The sequence below is a fragment of the Mastomys coucha genome, unplaced genomic scaffold (genome assembly GCF_008632895.1).
Source record: "Mastomys coucha isolate ucsf_1 unplaced genomic scaffold, UCSF_Mcou_1 pScaffold20, whole genome shotgun sequence".
Lineage (NCBI taxonomy): Eukaryota > Metazoa > Chordata > Mammalia > Rodentia > Muridae > Mastomys > Mastomys coucha.
In genome coordinates, this window is record NW_022196903.1 from 42,433,735 (window position 1) to 42,453,540 (window position 19,806).

General features: G+C 40.4%; 1 long non-coding RNA gene across 1 annotated transcript in view; it reads left to right on the forward strand.

Moving 5' to 3' along the window:
- Window positions 1-19,806, forward strand: part of LOC116098841 — a 44,689-nt gene that overhangs the window by 18,340 nt on the left and 6,543 nt on the right. Inside the window, exon 2 of the long non-coding RNA XR_004121968.1 lies at window positions 14,294-14,362. This is a non-coding gene — a long non-coding RNA (uncharacterized LOC116098841). The remainder of the gene's footprint in view (window positions 1-14,293; window positions 14,363-19,806) is intronic.

Below are 19,806 nucleotides of genomic sequence, written 5' to 3' on the forward strand. Positions count from 1 at the left end.
AAAAGAAAAAAGGAAAGAAAGCAGCAAGGGAAAAAGTCAAGTACCATATAAAGGCAGACCTATCAGAATTATACCAGACTTCTCAACAGAGACTCTAAAAGCCAGAAAATCTTGGGCAGATGTCATACAGACCCTAAGAGAACAAAAATGCCAGCCTGGTTACTATACTTAGCAAAACTCAATTACTATAGAGGGAGAAACCAAGATATTCCATGACAAAACCAAATTTGAACAATATCTTTCCACCAATCCAGCCCTGCAGAGGATAATAGGAGGAAAAATCCAACACAAGGAGGGAAACTACACCCCAGAAAAAAACAAGAAGCTAATCTCACAACAAACCCTAAAGAAGAGAACCACACAAGCATAATCCTCCAACAACAAAAATAACAGGAAGCAACAATCATTGGACTCAATTCCCCAATAAAAAGACATAGACTAACAGGCTGGATATGTAAACAGGACCTATTATTTTGCCGCATATAGGAAACACACCTCAGTGACAAAAACAGACACTATCTCAAAGTAAAAGTCTGGAAAAAAAAAATTTCCAGGCAAGTGGTACCAAGAAACAAGCTAGAGTAGCAATTCTAGTACCCAATAAAATAGACTTTCAACCAAAAGTTGTCAAAAAAAAAAAAAAAAAGGTGGGGAAGGACACTACATACTCGTTAAGGAAAAGTTTACCAATTCTGAACATCTCACTCATCAATTCTGCACTCTCAATTCTGAACATCTGTGCCCCAAATGCAAGGGCATCCACATTTGTAAAAGAAACGTTATTGTAGCACAAAGCACACATTTAACCTCACATAATAGTAGGAGACATTAACACTCTGTTCTCACCAATGGACAGATCATGGAAACAAGCAAAACAGAGACACAGTGAAACTAACATAAGATATGAACCGGATGGACTTAGCAGATATATAAAGAACATTTCACCCTAAAACAAAAGAATATATCTTCTCAGGACCTCACAATACCTTCTCCAAAACTGACCATATGATCAGTCACAAAACAAGCCTCAACCAATACAAGAAAATTAAAATAATACCATGTATCCTATCAGATCACCACAGACTAAGGCTGATCTTCAACAACAAAGACAACAGAAAGCCCACATACACATGGAAGCTGAACAACTATAAAAGTTTTCAGTGAAAACTTGGTCAGGGAAGAAATAGAGAAATTAAAGACTTCTTATAATTTAATGAAAATGAAGGTACAATATACCCAAACTTAAGAGACATAATGCAAACAGAACTAGGAATAAAACTCATAGCTCTGAGTGCTTCCATAAAGAAAATGGAGAGAGCATACACTAGCAGCTTAACAGCACATCTGAAAGCTCTAGAACAAAAAGAAACAAATACACCCAAGAAGAGTAGATGGCAGGAAATAATCAAAATCAGGGCTGAAATCAACCAAGTAGAAACAAAAAGAACTATACAAAGAATCAACAAAACCAGGAGCTGGTTCTTTGAAAAAAATCAATAAGATAAATAAACCCTTAGCCAGACTAACCAGAGGGCACAGAGACAGTATCCAAATTAACAAAATCAGAAATGAAAATGGAGACATAGCAGCAGAAACTGAAGAAATTCAAAGAATTATCAGATCGTACTACAAAAGCCTATGCTCAACAAAACTGGAAAATCGAGATGAAATGGATGATTTTCTAGACAGATACCAGGTACCAAAGTTAAATCAGGACCAGATAAACCATCTAAGCAGTCCCATGACCCCTAAAAGTGTCTCCCAACCAAAAAAAAAAAAAAAAAATCCCCAGGACAGGATGGTTTTAGTGCAGAATTCTTTCAGACCTTCAAAGAAGACCTAATACCAATACTTCTCAAACTATTTCATAAAATAGAAACAGAAGGAACATTACCCAATGCATTCTATGAAACAATAGTTGTACTGATACCTAAACTACACAAAGACCCAACAAAGAGAACTTCACACCAATTTCACTCATGAATATTGATGCAAAAATACTCTATTCAGCAAACCCATAGCCAACATCAAACTAAATGGGGAGAAACTTGAAGCAGTCCCACTAAAATCAAAGACAAGGCTGCCCACTTTCCCCCTATCTATTCAGTATAGTATTTGAACTTCTAGCAAGAGCAGTTATGCAACCAAAGGAGATCAAAGGGATACAAATTGGAAGTCAAGTTATCAATATTTGTGAATGATATGATAGTATAAGTAAGTTACCCCTCAAAAAAAAAAAAATCCACGAGAGAACTCCTACAGCTAATAGCTTCAGCATAGTGTCTGCATACAAAATTAACTCAAAAAATTACTAGCTTTCCTGTACTCAAAGGATAAATGGGCTAAGAAAGAAATTAGGGAAATGACACCCTTTACAATAGTCACAAATAATATAAAATATCTTGATGTGACTTTGACCAAGCACGTGAAACTTGCTTTAGAGGCTTCAAGTCTCTAAAGAAAGAAATTGAAGAATACCTCAGAAAATGGAGAGATCTCCCATGCTCATGAATCAGTAGGATAAACATGGTAAAAAATGGTCATCTTACCCAAAACAATCTACAAATTCAGTGCAATCCCCATCATAATTCCAACCTAATTCTTCACAGAGATAGAAAGAGCAATTCTGAAATTTATCTGGAATAACAACAATAACAAAAAACAAAACAAAACAAAACAAAAACAAAAAAACAGGATAGCAAAAACCATTCTCAACAATAAAAAATCTTCCGGGGGAATCACCACTCCTGACCTTAAGCTGTACTTCAGAGCAATAGTGATAAAAACTGCATGGTATTGGTACAGAGACAGGCAAGTAGATAAATGGAATAGAATTGAAGACACAGAAATGAACTCACACACTTTGGTCACTTGATATTTGACAAAGGAACCAAAACCATCCAGTGGAAAAAAGCATTTTTAACAAATGGTGTTGGATCAACTGGCAGTTAGCATGTAGAAGAGTGTAAATTGACACATTCTTACCTCCTTGTAAAAAGCTCAAGTCCAAGTGGATCAAGGACCTCCACATAATACCACATACACTGAAACTAATAGAACAGAAAGTGGGAAAGGACCTCGAACATATTGTCTCAGGGGAAAAGTTCCTGAACAGAACACCAATAGCTTATGCTCTAAGATCAACAATTGACAAATGGGACCTCATAAAATTGCAAAGCTTCTATAAGGCAAAGGACACTGTCAATAGGACAAAATGGCAACCCACAGACTGGGAAAAGATCTCTACCAACCCTATATCCGATAGGGGGCTAATATCCAATGTATACAAAGAACTCAAGAAGTTAGACTCTAGAGAACCAAATAACCCTATTAAAAAATGGGGTACAGAGCTAAACAGAGAATTCTCAATTGAGGAAACTTGAATGGCTGAGAAGCATGTAAAGAAATGTTCAACATACTTAGTCATCAGGGAAATACAAATCAAAACGACCCTGAGATTCCACTTCACACCAGGCAGAATAGCTAAGATCAAAAACTCAGGTGACAGCAAATGCTGGCAAGGATGTGGGAAAAGAGGAACACTCCTCCATTGCTGATGGGATTGCAAGCTGGTACAACCACTCTGGAAACCAGTCTGGCGGTTCCTCAGAAAATTAGAAATCGTTCTACCTGAGGACCCAGCTATACCACTCCTCGGCATATACCCAAAAGATGCTCCAACATATAACAAGGACACATGCTCCACTATGTTCATAGCTGCCTTATTTATAATAGCCAGAAGCTGGAAACAACCCAGATGTCCCTCAACAGAGGAGTGGACACAGAAAATGTAGTACATTTACGCAATGAAATACTACTCAGCTATTAAAAACAATGACTTCATGAAAATCGCAGGCAAATGGATGGAACTTGAAAATATCATCCTGAGTGAAGTAACCCAGTCACAAAAGAACACACATGGTATGTATTCCCTGATAATTGGATATTAGCCAAAAAGAAGCTTGGGATATCCACAATACAACTCACAGACCATATGAAACTCAAGAAGAAAGAAGACCACACCAAAGTGTGGATGCTACAGTCCTACTCAGAAGGGGGGAAATAATCTTGAGAAGTTAGGAAAGAGGGATCTGGGAGAGGAAGAGGAGGTAAAATGGGGGCGGTTCAGACAAAAGAGGAGATGGAGGGAAGTTCAGAGGGTTGCGATTTTGAAAGGAAGTGTGTAGCAGTGGGTGAGGGGAACTGGGGTAGCCACTAGAAAGTCCCACATGCCAGGGACCCAAGAGGTTCCCAAGACCCAACAGGGAGGACATTAGCTGAAATACCCAAAGGGGAGATAGAGCCTGTAGAGACCATATCCAGTGGATAGGCATGGCTCCTGGTTGAGGGATAGGGCCACCCACCCACCTCAAAAATATTAATCCAGAATTCCTTCTGTGAAAAGGAAATGCAGGGACAAAGACTAGAACAGAGACTGTCCGACCTAGGAATCCATCCCATCTGCAGACACCAAACCCAGACACAATTGCTGATGATGCCAAGAAGTGCTTGCTGACAGGAGCCTGGTATAGCTGTCCCCTGAGAGGCTCAGCCAGAGCCTGACCAATACAGATGCAGACGCATGCAGCCAAACATTGGATTTAGCGCAGGAACACCAATGGAGAAGTTAGGGCAAGGACTGAAAGAGATGAAGAGTTTTGCAACCCCACAGGAAGAACAACAGTATCAAACAAATGGACTCCTCCCCACCCCCACCCCCCACCCAGCTCCAAAGCTCTCAGGGACTAGACCACTTACCAAAGAGTACATATGGGGGCACCCATAGCTCCAGCTGGATATGTAGCAGAGGCTTGCCTTATTGGACATCACTGGGAGCAGAGTCCCTCAGTCCTGTGGAGGCTCAATTACCCAGGGTAGGGGAACACTAGGGTGCTGAGGCAGGAGTGGGTGGACAGGTAGGGGAGCACTCTCATAGAGGCAGGGGGAGAGGGAAGGGATAGGAAGTTTGTGGAGGGGAAACTGAGAAGGGGGATACCATTCGAAATGTAAATAATAAAATAACCAATAAAAAACTAAAAAAAAAAAAAAAACTAAAAAAAACTAATGCTCAAATCATCATATTCTTCTCTGATGTGACAGTCTCCTTTGTTTGGTATCAGCAGGATTCTGCTCTTTACACTGGTTCTGATTTCATGAAGACCTGAATCATTCTGCAGCAATTATGAAACATCTCCCATAGAGTTGCAGCCTAGGGCAGATGGAAGAATTAACTTAAAAGACAGAAGAATTAACTCAAAAGGCCGCCTCAAGCATCCTTCTGTTAGACAGAGGTCATCCCCTAAAGATGATTTCAGGGAAGGGCTTTCCACAGCAAACATCAGAATGGTTGACATCAGAGGGGATAGGGTGAGCAGAGCCTAGATTCTGTGGATGGAGAGTCAGGCTAAGGTTTCAGTAGAAGGCTTTAAGATCCAATTTCCTCCCTGTTTGACCCAGTCAGCTAAGCCTGTGCTTACTGGTTGCCTGTGACTGCACCCCTTTGGCACCTTATCATGCCTCCAGCTCAAGTTCAGCTTCCTAAGCTGCTCCTTATCTAATGTATCTCCAACCTTTCCAGAGCTTCACAGGATGAGTAAAGAGGCCTGGATCCTAGTGAAAACATTGGAAATTTCCCCTTGAACACTGTAAAAGGTATAGTGACTTTATGTCTATTGCCTTTTTCTTTCTAATTTTCTTTTTGTTCAATGTCTGGTTTCTTTGAGTCTTTTATCTTTACTCAAATTTAGATTAAACCCTGACAGTCCAATAATCTAGAAGTTCTTTTGCTCTAATATTAAATATGTAGTTTGTTTCATGAAATTTTCCCCATGCAAATGAGCTAAACATTTCAAAGACTCAAATGCATGTAAAATCAATAAACCTGAACATTGTTTAAAGCACAATCATGGTAAAAATCTTCAAGTTGAAATCCCTGTTGCAGCTCAAACATCATTTCCATATGGACTGTACGTGGTGGCTCACACCTTTAGCCTCAGCATGTGGGAAGCAAAGGCAGAAGGATCTCTGTGAGATCAATCCCAGCCTGGTCTATGGAGTGAGTTCCAGATTAGCCAGAGCTACAAAGTGGATTTCTTAACCAAATAATATTTGTCCTGTAGTGAGCAACTTTAGTACCAGTGTAAAATGTACCACAAGGGTAACTTCATATGTTCTTAAGGCCTCTGTTATAACAGCAAAGGGCCAAAATTTGGGGTCTGTGCAACTAACCTGACAGAAAAGAGTGGGCAAGATTTAAAGTAAGCAAAGGTAACTGGAGAAGCCTCTGCAGGAGAAGCAGAAGTGGGAATGGGAAATTAACAACTAAGGGATACTTAATATATGCCAGCTGTTGACTGCTTACTTCTATCCATCAGTTCCTTTAATCTCACATTTACTATAGGAGGAAAGGAAATTCCCCTCAAAGATGGAAAAACTGATTCATGGGAATTCCTATAAGTGGCCTGATGCCATAGATCCTATTTATTTTATTCTCTGTTGTAGTCCCATGATTTTGCACTATACCTTATACATGGAAGACATTTAATAAATATTTGTTACATAACCTGCCCTGTTTTCTTGATGAGGTCCATTCAAAGCACCAGACTTTAATAAGTTGTTAACTAATTAAGGGTGCTGTCTGTCTCCTTTGAGACAGAGGATCATCTATAAGCCTCAAGTTCTCTGATACAATCAGGACCACATGCTCTGTTCATATCTGTGTCTCAATCCTTGTAAAATTTATCTGAGGAAGTTGTTCTAGGAGTCAGGTTCCCAGATCAGCAGTCCAAGCCATGCAGTTGGCATGGCTGTCTTTCCTCATAGATATTCTCTAAATAAGACAATCATAAGGCAGCCAGTATCTTTCCTTCATCTGATTTACCACCATCAACACCACCAAGTTTCTAATGATAATATTGTGTCCTATGTCCCCACAAACATGATAAGAGCATTAGAACAATGCAGATCCTTAAGAGGATTATTGTACTATTCAGAGACCAAAACTACTCCATCTTGGAACTGGCTTCCATCTTAAAAGGGGGGGAGCCCGAGAACTTGACCTGCAGCAGAACCCAAGCTGCACTCATGTACCAGGAAGGACCCCACAACTTGTCCTGGCCAGAGTTACCCCTTAGCTACTTCCTAGCAACAGTTAATCAAAATTAGTCTGATTGTTTCAGACGTACTTTCAGACCATTTGTGGTTGTTCATGGTCTTGCTTCAGAGCCCCCACCTGTCAGCTTACAGTAGACGTTCAGTTAGATGCTTGCCAGGCTGGACCCCATCCACACCCCTGTCACTTACTTCCATTTTCTATAAAACCTTGTCCCAGTGAGAGTTCAGGGCTGCTTCACCAAACCGTCCTGTTGATCTTCAGTGAGTAAACCCAAACTCAAGTTTGTAATAAGGAGACCCTAATGTGACGACATCAGAGTCACCTCCTTGATGGGCTTTTGGGGCTCACAAACGCTTCCTGGCACAGCATTTGGCACAACACTGTTAGTTTTGATTTTACATCTTTGTTAGTCATTAATTTCTTCTGAGCTGATATTTGCATATATTTCACAATCTCTATAACAACAACAACAACAAAAACAATATTTTCACTTTCTCTTCTGATTTAGTTAATTAAATGTCTTTGTAACTAGCAAAGAGATTGCTTCTCACAATATCTAAGAAGTTGACACAACTGCTGAATTAGGATGCATGATCAAATAATTTCTTTGGAATTAGTGCAATTGAGTTTTTATTGTTCTCTACTCACTCTAACATATATACACATTCAGATATTCCACTACTCGACCACCCATCCTCCTCCAAGTGCTATATACAAGGTATTAAGCTTTCTGGTTTGTTTGGGCTCCCCAGTATTTTATGAAACTAGCTGACTTCATCATTCTTGGTTTCTCTATCTATTTACAATAGACATTCATAGATGGATAGACAAATAGACTGATGAGTGATAGATAGATAAATAGATAGATAGATAGATAGATAGATAGATAGATAGATAGATGTAGATGTAGATGTAGCATGTAGTTTAAACGTGGGCTTTTTAAAACTACATGCTACATGTATATACACACATTTTCTCCAGAAACATTTGAAAATAAATATTTGCTAATATGTTTATAAGCCTCTTGCCCCTTAAATAACTCAGGATGGTTTTCCTTCTTAAAAGACTATTTCCAGATGGGGATGATGGCACATTCATATAACCCCAGCACTCAAAAGATAGAGCCAGGGGGATTAGGAGTTCAAGACCAATCTGTGCTACATAGCAACTTTAAGGCCAGATTGGGATAAATGAAACTCTCTCAATTTTCTCCCTTACACTTCTGCAATACAAGTACCAAAATCATGAGTTTAACATTGACACGACTGAAAAAACACTGTTACTCATACTATAAAATTCATTTTGCCAAGCTGACTTAACTTTTATTTATTTTTAAGAAAAGAACTTGCTGCCAGGTGGTAGTGGTGCATGCCTTTGATCCCAGCACTGAGGAAAATATTCTTCTTTAATTAGTGATATGTTGGGAACCAGGAATGCTGCTGAAGTCCCCAAAGTTTCTAATTTTTAAGTTAAATTTTATTTTACTGTGTGTCTATGTCGGTCTGTCTGTATCTGTGTCTGTATGATGTGGGAGATGTACCATGGTGAGCATATCATTTACACATTTGGTTCTACCTTTATGCATGTTTCAGCAGTCCAGCTCAAACCACCTTGCATAACAAATGCCTTTAGCCACTGAGCCATATCACTGGTCTCAAGATTCTAGATCATAAGGCAGGTGTTCACCAGTGGATGGTTATAGCTCAGGAGACTCAAGGAGACGTTTCCTCTCCTCTTGGTTTGAGACCATTTATTTCAATTGTTGCACTTCTGATAATGCCCAAGGGATTGGTGGATCTCCTAGTGAAGCTCTATGGTGATTTGTCATAGTGGTGGCAGTGGTGGTATTGCTGGTGCTGATGGAGGTTGGGCTGTAAGTAAGTCTCTTAAGAGTCTTACTCCCAAAGTTATATCAAGTATATGTACCAAGCTATCTATATTTCCTGTTTGTGCTAATCCCATAAAATACAATGTGCTAGGAAACAACCACAAGGGCAAATTGTGGAAGATTGGCTGTGCAGCTTCCTGGATGATGTCCCCGTAAATGTTTATCTTTGGAAGTCTTGACTCTCTCTATAGAGAGGCCTTCATCGTGTCTCATGTGGTATCCTCTTTAGATCTTGTGAGTACAGCCCCTCATCTTGGATGATCAGAATTTGTAGATTGATGAAAAGATTAAAATGAAAGAAAATTTGATAATGACCACTAAATCATAGACATGGTTTGCCATTACTAAGTAGATTAAAGAGCATGCAGATGGCTTGCCTGGAAGAACCTCTGAAAGTGTAAGCAAGTTCCAAGTGCCCACACAGTGGTTTACAACTGCCTGCAATTCCAGTTCCAGGAATCTGAAACCCTCTTGTATCTTCCTTAGGCACCAGGCATGAATATTATATACATGTGCACATGCAGAGACTCTTGAGTACACATAAATTTTTAAAAAGTAATTCTTTTTAGATTTTATTTTGTATATAGGAGTGCTTTACCTGCATGTATGTATACATGTGTACTACATGAATGCCTGGTGCGTATTGAGGCTAAAAGAAGGCATTGGATTCCCTGAAACTTAAGTTATAGACTGTGAGCCACCATGGGGTGCTGGGAACTGAACCCAGGGCCTCTAGAAGAGCAACAAGGGTCCTTAACTTCTGAGCTGTCTCTCTAGGCCCATATATACATATATACATATATATGTATACATATGTATATATGTGTGTGTGTACTTATATATGTACACACACAAATAAAAATTAGAAACTTTGTAGACTTCAGTAACTTTCCTGGCTCCCAGCATATCACTAATTAAAGAATAATATTTTCCTCAGTTTAATTTGTTATCAGAGGAAAGAATATCTCAGTGTCCCTAAGTCAGTTTGGGTTTTAAGTGAACCATGCTACTTCTAGTAGATTTATAGGGAATCATTGTGCTAGATTGTATATTGCATGCATGATCCCAACCCACATCCTTTTCTATGCCAAGTCCTTCCCTCAGCCCATACTCTGTTTGACTAAATAGAACAGAACAAAGCTAACAATGTAATGCCAGTTCTTGCCTCTTTATAATGGCCAATAGTCATTCTTTGTACTTTTTTTTTTTTTTTGAGACATGGGTCTCACTGTGCAGCCCTGGCTGTCCTGGAACTTGCTATGTAGACCAGGCTGGCCTTGAACACATAGATATCCACCTTCCTCTGGCTCTCAAGTATTGAGATTAAAGTTGTATGCTACCAAGTTCAGAATCTTCCAGCATGTTTAAGCTTAAAAAAATGCAAGCTACTTGGAGAGACAGTCTACACTGAAATATTATTCTTTAATTATTCTTTAATTAGTGATATGGTGGGAGCCAGGAAAGTTACTGAAGTTCACAAAGTTTCTAATTTTGAAATTTTATTTGTGTGTACATATATAAGTACATATATATACACACATATATATGTGTGTGTGTGTATATGTATATATGGACCTAGAGAGACAGCTCAGAAGTTAAGGACCCTTGTTGCAGTCTACACCCTCTGATATCCCAGTCAACTACAGCACTGAGTGGCAGCCATGATGCAAGTCTTCAGCATCCAGTCCAGACTTTAGACTAAACCATCATCTTAGGTATTTGAACTGAAAATAACTCAGTGAAGCCCAGTCAACCATAGGAACATGAGCAGTGGGTTAATTTTGCTGTAATAAAGAACCATAGTCTGGTCAATGATAGTGAATGCCTATAACCTCAGCACTCAGGAGGCAGAGGCAGCAGGATTGCTGTAAGTTCAACACCAGCCTGGTCTACACAGGCATATTCCAGGTCATTCAGTGCTACATAATTCTGAGATCTTGTCACAAAAACAAAAGCAAAAAGAACTAACCAAACAAAATACTAACCAAAACCAAATAAACTAATAATAGCAAAACAGTATCACAAACTGTGTGGATTGAAATAAGACTGTATTCTCTCACAGTTCTGGAGACTACAAGTAACTTTGCTACTGTTATGAATCATAATGTACATATCTGACATGCAGAATATTTGATATGTGACCCCTGTGAAAGGGTCTGTTCTACTCCAAGGAGGTCATGACCTACAGATTCAGATCCACTGACTTAGGCAAAGAAATGCTAAACATTTTACAATGTCCAGGAAAGGTTTTCACCTCAAAGAACTTTTGACTTAAAAGTCAGTGGTACCAAGGTGGAAAAGCCCTGCACTGACTGTTTCTAAATAAGCAGCTCTCAATCTGTTTGTCTTGACTCCTTTGGAAGTGGAACAACCCTTTAACAGGGGTTGTTTAAGATCATCAGAAAACATAGATATTTACATTACAATTCATAACAGTAGTAATGTTGTGGTAAATCTCCAACCCAAATATTCCCCTACAATGAAAACACAACTCAATGAATATGAATACAAGCTGTGTGCCTAGATTGGGCAGATCTACCACTACACTACCATCTTCCCCATCTATGAGACCCCTTATAACTTGCAGTTTCTCCAGGCCACGTGCTTCTGCTTTGCTTTCCTTCCACCTCCTCCTCTGTCTCCCCTCTCTCTTCCTGAAGAAACTGCAAGTTATAAGGGGTCTCATAGATGGGGAAGATGGTAGTGTAGTGGTAGATCTGCCCAATCTAGGCACACAGCTTGTATTCATATTAATAGAGTTGTGTTTTCATTGCTGGGGTATATTTGGGTTGGAGATTTACCGCAACATAGCAAAATTACAGTTATGAAGTAGCAACAAAGTTAATTTTTCCCAAGACAGGGTTTTTCTGTGTAACAGCTCTGGCTGTCCTGAACTTACTCTGTAGATCATACTGGCCTCAAATTCACAGAGATCTTCCTGCTTCTGCTCCCCAGTGCTGGAATTAAAGGCATGAGTCACAACATCTGGCCACAACAAAAATAATTTTATGATTGGGTATGCACTCCTCCCTGAGAGCAACTTTGCTCTAGTTTTCCGCTTATATTAAGAGACGTGTTTTGCCTTTTTGATTATGTTAAATAATATTTCATTTTCATTTTCATTTTTTCACATCTTTTAAGACATGCTTTGTTTTTTGCTCATGTTTAAAGACATGTTGCCTTTCACTGGCTTTAAAAAATCCATTATGAAATGGCATGTCACTCCACTTTTTGAAACATTATTATTCTTAACCCCACCTTGACCTGGGGAAGGGGCTCCTTTGGTGTTGATACACAATGGTGGCCTTATACCTTTTTTTGCCAAGGGGATACAGATAAAAATGTTTTTATGCCGAGTCTATCGACTGAACATTTTCTACTGGCCAACAGAATGTGCTTGGCTGTAAGAGACTCTACCATTTTCTAAGAGTCAACATTGATTTCCCTCTATACCTAGAGGCCAAACCTTGGGCCTAAGTGTTGCTAATTTGCGACCAAGTGCCTGAGACATCTTCTAGTTATTGTTATTTTTATCTTTTAAGTTTTTTATATCAAACAGACTCATTCCCGGAGTCCACAAACAATCAAAATTCGTTCACTCCCGGACCTCTTCTTCTCTAAGCTCAATCTTGAAGCTTCTAACAAGAAAGTTACTTATTGACAATTGAACTAAAGGCCTATTGAAGGCAAAGCCATTGAAAAGGCTCCTAGCTGGGGAGCTACTACTCCAGAACTCAACTAAGATGTCTACGGCCATACCACCCTGAACGTGCCTGATCTCGTCTGATCTCAGAAACTAAGCAGGGTCGAGCCTGGTTAGTACTTGGATGGGGCACCCAGATGAAGATGTCTACGCCCAGCTGCCCATCAGCACACCAGTGCTGCTTTACATAGACTTCACAGAAGATAGACTACAGAGAGACTGTGGCAACTCCTGGACTCTGCAAGTGCTAAAGGCGTATCTTAGCATTTTGTATGGATGGATGATGCAGAGAAGCGTCTGTCTCTCTGGTAATGAAGTCAACCCAGACACAGACACATGCTGAGGCTGTGTCATATAGTCTGAGATGATAGAACCAGAGAGGTATACAGAGCTCTCTAGCTAAAGCACCATGATATTTCCCATGCAAAATATGTGCTGAGCTCCATGGCCTTTATCCTACTTTTTGTTTATAACTAAAAGAACTCTCTGTCTGTTTTCTAATGTAAAGGGAGGAATTGTTACTCTCCTGGTTTGAGGCCTGCCTTTCATAGCCACACCTCTCTGCCCATCTCCTGCTATTTGCCACACCTCCAACCTGGTTCCAGTTACATTCGGAAGTTCCACCTCTGCAGAGAAAAACGGAAGTCGCTGATTGGACTGACATGCTGGCGTACTTGGGGGGAGTGGTTTTGCCTCAAGTATTATACCTGTTGGAGGGAACAAAGGAAATTATTAAAGGGTTCAAGATGGCTGAGTATTGAAGGCTCCTGTCTAATGTTTTAAGGTACCTTCCTCGTGGGTAGGTATATCTGTGGCCACTCTATCCTTTCCCCAACTCTCTCTTGCTGCTGCTCTTCTTTCTAACTCCATATTTCTAGGTAACCCACTGTTTTAACGTTGCTGTTGGGCAGCAACAGTTGGGGGTCACCACAACATGAGAAATTGTATTAAAGGATGACAGCTTTAGGAAGGTTGAAAACTGTGGAGAGCCGAGCCCCGAGAGGAGAGAGCAGCCTCGTAAACAAAGCCCTTATTTGGCTAAGCTTGTTGCCATTGGTTGCTTCCGCATCTGGTAATCTATCCACTTTTGCCATGTGGCCCATTGGGATTGGCTAAGCTTGGAAGTACTCAGCAGCTGAGGGTGGGCAGGAAGGCGGAGCTTAAGTAACAGCTCCAGAGAGAGGCAGGAGTGGCAGAAGGAGGAGAAGCAGGCAGGAGGAGCAGGAGGGAGAAGCACTGTTAAAAGTTTCCTGAAATAAACTGCAAAAGGAAGAGCTGTGTCGTCGCGTCTTTCTTGCCAGATGAGGAGCACGTAACAGAAAACCATTGTTTTTAATGGTGTTATCTCAGCATTTGTGTTTATCCCAGGCAGAAGGGAATATTACAGACCTTCATCCATAGACTGCACTGTGGTAAGACTGACCTAAACCCTTCATCCGTAGACTGCACTGTGGTAAGACTGACCTAAACCCTTCATCCGTAGACGGCACTGTGGTAAGACTGACCTAAACATGCTAACCTGAACTCTGATTCAGTAAAGTTACCAGGAAAACTACAAACAGATTTCTAAATGTTTTTGCATTTCCAGGTTTCTGTATAAACAATACAGCAGAAGCAGAGGGAAAAGGAACTTCAAGATGTAACTAAATAAAGACAGGTATGGGGATATAGGCTTTTAATCTCTGCATAAAGGCAGGTGTAGCTCTGTGAGTTTGGGAGCCACTCTGATCTATACAGAAAGTTCCAGATTTTATAAGACTTGCCACATAGCTAGACTTTGTCTCAAAACAACAAAAACCCTAGCAAAACTCACCCATCACCACCACCAACAAAACTAACCAAACATAAAAGATGCAGTTATGCAACACATCAGGCAGGCCTGGCTGGTACAGACTGGTCATCTCAGTTTTCAGAAAGCTAAGGCAGGAGGGGCTTCAAGGCTCCTTAGGGCTGAGTAGAAAAAAAACTGACTCAAAAACAACAGCAAACAAAAACCCAGGAAACTTTGCCTCAAAAAATAAATATATAAAAATAAAATAAGAAGCCAGGCGGTGGTGGCACACGCCTTTAACCCCAGCACTTGGAAGGCAGAGACAGGTGGATTTCTGAGTTCGAGGCCAGCCTGGTCTACAGTGTGAGTTCCAGGACAGCCAGGGTTACACAGAGAAACCCTGTCTGGAAAAAAACAAAATAAATAAATAAATAAATAAATAAGAAATTAGAAAGAAAGGGAGAAAGAAAGAAAGCTAGGAGGTGGTGGTCCATGCCATTAATCCCAACACTTGGGAGGCAGATGCAGTCAGATCTTGGGGAGTTACGACTCAGTGATTAACAATTAATAGTATTGCTGCTCTTTCTGAGGACACAAGTTTGATTCCTGAAGCTGAGAGTGGCTCTGCCATGCTTCTCCCCAAAAAACAAGAGATGACAACCTAAGGGGGAAGGAGAGTGAGTCCAGGAAGCTGGGCAGACCTTTTCATTGGGGGAAGCAAATGCGTGCAGATGTCTTGTGTATACACCAATACTGAAGAAGCACTCCATCACTTCACAAAACTTTCTTGAGATTACTTCCCTTTCTTTCATCACTGGTATGTATGAGTCACGATCTTAATCTCCCTGAGGAGATCCTGAGTGATTCTGAAATTCTGAGGCAAACCACGAGAAGCCTTTTGTATTTGCATTCTGAGTAAGTGGCAGGTGCCAGGAAGCCAGCTGCCCAGGGGCTGAGGACCAAAGAACATCACCAGGCAATACCGAAGCTGGAAAAGTTCCTGTGCCCAAGGGAGGGCTGGATGGGGAAAGGGATGTATAAATGATATATTGCTTGGCTGCTGGTAGCTGCCTGAGGGGAGAACTCTTTTCTAAATTAGCATGATTCCCTCTCCCCTATCCTGTGTGCTATTACTACAACACCTTTACTGCTGCTAGCTGAAGAACAGGAGAGAGACTGACCATTGGTCACTTGCCACCTTCTGCACCTGAGGCATGAGCAGGCCCCAGGTAAACGAAGAGAACGAAAACTTCTCTCCTACAGACTCACAGCCAGAGACAGCCAGATAAACTATAAGCAAAAAATTCCCACAGATGGGACCAAGTGCTATTAAAAAAAAAAAAAAAAACACCCAGCTTTTATTGAGGATGTGAGAACAGAAAATGAACTTGCTACTTCTGCTTGGTAACAAACATGTGGACTTCAGTTTCCTGTGGGCTCCAGATCCAGACACTTCATGCTGGGTACTCAGCATTCAGAGCCACAGTGTTGCCATGAGGCCCTGATCTGGTAGCGCACACATCCTCAGCTTTGTCTTCTTTGCCTTCATTCATATTATCTGGTTACTACTGTGTCAGACTGTATGGTTTTACCCATGAGTGTTGAGTAAAGTTTCCTCACAGTACACTGTAAAATACCTTTTTACCCAGTGAGTGCTTTGTGCCCCTACCTAGCTTGTATCTTTTCAGTTTTCGAAGTAATTCATTCACATAAATGTTCCTACCATCATTAAAGCTTCATACTAGACATATTTGGAGGAAGATTCCAGCAGACAGATCAGTTTCAAACAAACAAAACAACCCTAACACTTATCCATAACAACATTTGAAATTTCTTCCAATTTTCAAAGAAACTTATGTATGATCAACACTTGCCTCCTCAGCACTCCTCCCACGCCCGTAGTAGTCTTACTTCTTTCCCTTGTTAAACTCTTCTACAAGCTAGGAGCACATGCTTGTAATCCTAGCTACCTGGAAGGCTAAAGCAGGAGAATGACAAATTCAAGGCCAGCCTGACTGACTAAATCCAAATCTTATATCAAAATTAAAAAATAGAAAGGGTGGTAGTGGTGGTGGTAGGTGTCACTCCCTGGAAGTTTAGTTTATTTGCCTGGTATGTTTAAGGCCTTGGATTCAAGTTCTACTTCTGGGGAAAACTCTCTCTCTCTCTCTCTCTCTCTCTCTCTCTCTCTCTCTCTCTCTCTCTCTCTCTCTCTCTCTTTCTCTCTCTGTCTTTCTCACTAGATTCTTTGCAAATGAGCTTTGTGACTCACACTTGCCCAACTAGATATTTTGAGGACTTAAAAAATATAGACATTAATAAAGGTTAGTCAAAACAGGATCTTTAAAGTCATACAACTGAAAGTACTAAAGACATAATTTAGCTTTGATGGTTGGATAGAACTTCCTATTCACTAGCTTCACAATCCATAGCATCAAAGTGAAGGAAATATTGATGACATGATTTTGCAGTCAACATTTGTGTGTCTCAGAAATATATTAAGCTTAAACAAATGTAGCATTTTCTCTAATCCAGAGTGGGAAATATATAAATTACACCATTTGAATCAGAGTCAGTTTAATTCTCTGAAAGAACTCTTAGGAAAAAAAGCATTCTAAATGCATTGCATCATTTCATAGACAAATGTGATCAGACTGGTTTATGACAGGGCAGGCCCCTTAACAACCCAGGGCTCAGCTATATAATCTATAAAACGTTGTACTGATGTTTGTGGACATGTGAATAATTTCTACCCCAAATACACTATAGGAGTCTGAAAATGTTAAATGAGTTCTAACCCAGAAAGTCTGGTTTGCCAGAGATCACACACATGGTCAGCTACTGCTCTTCATAGAGAATAGCTTTAGAATCAAAAATTTGAGTAAAAAAAGAGAGAGAGAGAGAGAGTGAGAGATTAATGAGCAAAACACCGAAAGAAAAAAAACTCCATATTAAAACCAAGCCACACTTCTAAGCAGTACATCTCATTTTATTTTTAAATTTATTTGGCATGGATGTTGATGATGGTGGTGGCGGTGGTGATGGTGGTGGTGGTGTTGGTGTGGATGTGTGGGTGTGCCTGCAAGAACGAGTGTGCATGTGCAATCTGTAGTGCTCATGTAGAAGTCAGAGAACAACTTGTTGGCGTGAGTTTTCTCTTTCTAGTATATGGGTAGAGAACAGATAGAAAGGGCTGAACTCAGATCATCAGCTTGGTGCTAAGTGTCTTTACCTGCTGAGCCCTTTTTTTTTTTTTTTGCTCAGCAGTAAGTTTTAAGTATCTATATCCTCACTTTTAAAATCCACAGATTGGTGTCCTTCTCCTATACATTTACCTTATGTTTCTGGCATAACCAGATATTCAGTGAAGGAATGTCAATTCCAAGTTTTTGTTGCTGTACAGAGTTTTTCTTTTTCCAAAATGAAGAGAGAGTTATTCATAGCAGGGTATGGTTGGCATCTCACATTTATCCCAGCATTCGGGAGGCAGAGACAAGAGCATTCTTGAAAGTTTGTGATCATTCTAAGAAGCATAGCGAGTAACTGACTATACAAGGTTATATAGTTAGACCGTGTTTCAAAAAAAAAAAAAAAAACCAATCCTCAAACTAAACAACATTTAGCAAACAAAAACAGCAACCGATTATTATTACCTTGTTTTGTGGATGGAATATATTCTATAGATAATAAATTTCTAACCTCCAGGATATGTGAATGAGACTTTATTCAGTGTCTTTAAGGATATAATCAGGCTAAGGTAATTATCCTACGTTGGACACTAATCCAGTCTTCATAAAAAGAGGAGATTTGAACATACACACATAGATACACACAGAGAGAAAAAGAGATGGGAGAGAGAGAGAGAGAGAGAGAGAGAGAGAGAGAGAGAGGAGAGAGAGAGGTCATATTAACACAGCTACCACAAGGCAAGGAACATCTGAGGTGATCAGTATCTGAAGAAGACAGGAAAGGTGCCCCCTAGAGGATTCAGAGAGGTCATAGTCATGACACGACCTTGGCTTTAAAAACAATTTTATACAGAGACAGGTGGATCTCTGAGTTCGAAGCCAGCCTGGTCTACAGAGTGAGTTCCAGGACAGCGAGGGCTACACAGAGAAACCCTGTCTCGAAAAACCAAAAAAATAAAAAAAATAAAAATAATTTTATAGTTGTGGAGTCACCACAATATGAGAAACTGTATTACAGGGTCACAGCATTAGGAAGGTTGAGAACCACTGACTAAGTACTAGACTCTGGTAGCATCCTTCTGTCCAGCAAGGACAACAAAAGCATATCTCTCCTTTTCCTAGTCTCAAACTCCTACGTGTGATCCTTCTACCTCACCTCTAAAGACCTTTGTTTAGCCAGGTTTTTTGGGGGGCATAGAGTTTTGAGGCAGGGTCTTGAATGCATAGCCTTACCTGGCACTAAACTTACAGAGATCCCCCTCTCCCTCCCTCTCAAATACTGGGCGTGGATCACTATCTCCAGACTACGGTAGTTTGCGGTTTTGGTTTTGGTTTCATTCCACTTTTCCAGTAATTAATTTCTACTAAAGTGTTAGTCCACAAAGAAAAGCAAAATTTGCCTTTGACTGTGAATGGTCTCAGAAGACCTGCATATTCAGAAAAAGGTATGCTAAAGACTCAAGTGAGAGAGGACCGCTTCCGGGAGTAAGATATACCTCAGTCAACACTGCTTTTATCTTGCCCAGCAGTCGTTATTTGTGAACCTAAATGGAACTTTCTAACTCCTTTTCTTGGTGGCCTTAGGGATTGAACTGGGGCTTCGTGCACACAGAGTATAAATCTTCCACTGAGTTGTGCTCCCAGATTTAGAACACCATTAACCAGACCTATGGCACGAAAGTTAAAAAGCAGTCTCCAGCGGAATGACTATCTCGGATCTTTAGTGGTGGTGGTGGTTGAGACAAGGTCTCACTATGTAGCTCTGGCTAGCCAGGACTTGCTACATAGACCATGGTAGACTAGGGGCATGCCTCACCATGCCCAACTCCATCGCGCATCTTCTACAAGATTTTCCTCATCTTTACAAACACCTCCCCCAGGAACCACCTATCTTGCTAGTGATCGACTTTCAAGGGTAGCAGATCTTTTCCCCCTCAAACAATGCTGCAGCATGCACCTTCACACATGCAAGCCAGCGTCATCTGTGATGGATAACTCTGTCTTGTGCTCTTTAAAATACTTTTTTTCTTGTCCATGTCATCAACTTCAGTCCTGAATATTCATATATCTTCATTTTTCATTACAAAAGCTACCTATGCTTATTGTAAAAATCAAAGAATGCAGAGTATGCAATACTACAGG